Source organism: Triticum urartu, chromosome 2, assembly GCF_003073215.2.
Source record: "Triticum urartu cultivar G1812 chromosome 2, Tu2.1, whole genome shotgun sequence".
NCBI lineage: Eukaryota > Viridiplantae > Streptophyta > Magnoliopsida > Poales > Poaceae > Triticum > Triticum urartu.
In genome coordinates this window covers 304,534,300-304,537,294 of record NC_053023.1, presented here as the reverse complement: position 1 = coordinate 304,537,294, position 2,995 = coordinate 304,534,300, and the positions used below count along the sequence as shown (strand labels likewise).

At 45.4% G+C, this 2,995-nt stretch overlaps 1 long non-coding RNA gene across 1 annotated transcript; it reads left to right on the top strand.

The window, feature by feature from the left end:
- The first annotated feature begins 1,498 nt into the window (after positions 1-1,498).
- On the top strand, positions 1,499-1,717 carry LOC125541489. Its single transcript, XR_007297553.1, has 2 exons — positions 1,499-1,568; positions 1,609-1,717. It is a non-coding gene; the product is annotated as an uncharacterized LOC125541489 (long non-coding RNA).
- The last annotated feature ends 1,278 nt before the right edge of the window (positions 1,718-2,995 follow it).

The window sequence follows — 2,995 nt, the reverse complement described above, 5'->3', positions numbered from 1 at the left end:
GAATGTGCAGCTTCGCCAAGGCCAACCTTTGTTAGTCATGAATCATCCTTTGAAATAGCTTGTTGATTTTCTGTAGCTTTGTTAATCTTACAGTTCCCTTGCTACTACTGCTAACCTGTAACACTGGATTTAGTGAAATCAAGTTGTACTCCTAATTCTGAAATGAAGTTATAAATTTGTCTGAAATGAAGTTGTAAATTTGTAGCTACTACTACTAGCCTATAATAACTTCTACTCCCAATTCTGTAACTAAGCTACTGCTGCTAGCCTGTAACAATGGATTTGACAAAATTTGACTGAAATGAAGTTGTCACACTTGATTTGTCAAAATTTATCTGAAACGAAGCATATTTTCCGACCTCTATTAAGTTTCAGTAATATTCAGTGGAGTATGTACTGTAATATTTGAACATTAAAGTAATTTCAGTTGTTGTTAACTGTTGTAGCATTAGGAGTAGTTTTACTGCAGCACAAGCATTAGGGGTACTATAAATGGATTAAATAGAACCTCTCTTCAGTTAACTGAAACCTTTTTCAGTCAATTTAACTGAAACCTTTTTCAGTTACTTCAAATAAAACCTTTTTCTGTTAATTTAAGTTAACAGAAACATTTTCAGTTACTTTAATTAAACATGCAGTATAGAGCTACTCATTTGATTCATTTGAAGAGAGGAGTAATTATTTTTCCTTAACAGAAACTTCTCATCTCTTTTCTTCTCTTCTCCTCTTTTCTCTTCTTCTCTTCTTCTCTTTGCTGCTATTAAGTTAGGACTTGAAGATGATGATTGCTGTTGCTAGAAATCATGATTGTTTAGTTTAGTGTAGGACTTGCAAGCAGTAGTGCTTGCTTAGTTTAGTTTCCGTTAGAGTAAAATAGGATAGTTAGAGTAGCTTCAGTAGCTTAGAATGGAGTACTCCAGTAGGTAATGGAGATCAATGAACTTGCAGTAGATCAAAATGTTCAGTTAACTTGCATTTGCTGTAATTTTAGTAGTTTAGTTTTTGTTGTAAAACTGTTGCTTCTATTGTCATATTCATACTGTACTTTCCAAAGTTCGATAGCACGTCGTCCTTAGCATAAGTTGTTGATCAAAGAAATGGACTTAAATTGAAGCATTGCCAGGAGTTGCCGCTGTTGTTATTGACCTGCTGCTGTTGTCATTGACCTGATGTTGCTTTTGTTGTAGGAGAAGTAGGAGCATGACCAGGAGAAGAACGAGTAGGAGAAGAAGGCCCTAGATCGCTGCTGCTGGAGCGCTGAGGACCTGGGATCTGTGACCTGGGCGTGCTGCAGGATCTGCCTCCGGATCGCTGCTGCTGGAGACGCGAGGAGAAGCAGGGGACCTGGGCCCGGGAGCGCTGAGGAGAAGTAGGGTACCTAGGCGAGCAGAGGAGAAGCAACCCGCTAGTGGCAAGGCAGGCACGAGGACGACATCGATCGAGGCCAGCTGGAGCCGAGGGCCAGGGAGAGGGACGTGATGGTGTCGCAAGTCATGATGGCGGCTGCCGTCGGTCAGGTGCGGCTCATTGAGGCTGCCCGATGTGTAATAGCAGTAGAGCTTACTTAGGTAGTTGCTTACCAAGTTAATAGCAGTAGAGCTTACTTAGGTAGTTGCTTACCAAGTTGCTACGCACAACACTGTGTGATTTGAATTATACATGAGTTGCCGCTACAATGAGGAATTGTGTGATGGAATGGAATTGGTTGATTTTTTTTTAATTCCTAATAGGTTAGTAATAGCGTGGGAAAAAACTGGGCGCTACTAGTATTTAGGATACTAGTAGCGCTGGTATTGTAGGCACGCTACTACTACTTCATTAGTAGTAGCGCGAGTCTGTAATAGCAGTAGCGTGGGTGGCACACGCTACTACTAACAGAGTTAGTAGTAGCGCGGGTTTCTCCCACGCTACTGCTAACTATTAGCTGTAGCGCCTTATTAGTAGCGCCGGTCCCCGCGCTGCTGCTAGCCTTTTCCCTAGTAGTGGTGGTCTTCGCCTACAAAAGGCTCTGGTGGCGACGCCGTCTAGGGCTCCACGATGACCTCCATCTTGCCATCCTTCTGGTCCTGGTCTTGTTGCACCAAAATGGCAACCTTTGCCTAATGCCTCGGTACTCCTTGCCTGCGCTGGCCTCCGTAGCATCAAAGAGGAAACAAGGAGGTCTTGTGTCGTCCGCATGGTGCCTCGCCTTGTTTTCTCCGCTCCTCCTGAGCTTGCCCGACTAGGCCACTCCAGAGGAGGTCTTGTGTCGTCTGCCTCGCGAGGCTTGGCCCCTTGCGAGGGTCTTGGATGCCTTATTGATGAAGATGGGCCATATGGCCTGCTGGCTTACCCGCGGCAGGCAAATTTGGGGACCCCCGTTCCCAGAACACCGACAATCGCTTGCATTGTTTTTGCTATAGGCCAACCAACTATCCTCGCCCGCACAAAAGCGTGTCATGAGTGCCGTGAGGGCTACCATGGATTTTGGCTTTTCTTGGCCAAGGTGGCGAGTGAGCCATTCGTCGCGGATACTGTGTTTGAAGGCCGCTAGGGCTTCGGCATGCAGAAAATCAATGATTTGGTTCTTTTAGTTAAGAACCTAGTCCTGAATTTCCTGACGGACTCTCCGGGCTGTTGAACTATATGGCTTAAGTCATTAGCATTCGGAGGTCGAAGGTATGTACCTTGGAAGTTATCAAGGAAGGCCTTTTCCAAGTCCTCCCAGCTGCCAATAGAATTTGCAGGCAGACTGCTGAGCCAGTGCCGAGCTGGCCCTTTGAGTTTTAAAGGGAGGTATTTGATGGCGTGGAGGTCATCGCGGTGGGCCATATGAATGTGGAGAATGAAGTCTTCGATCCACACCGCGGGGTCCGTGGTTCCATCGTATGCTTCTATATTCACAGGTTTGAATCCTTCTGGGAATTCATGATCCAGGACCTCATCAGTGAAGCAATGAGGTTGTGTGTCGCCTCTATATCGAGCCGTATTGCGATGTAGCTTGGATGGAGTCCGT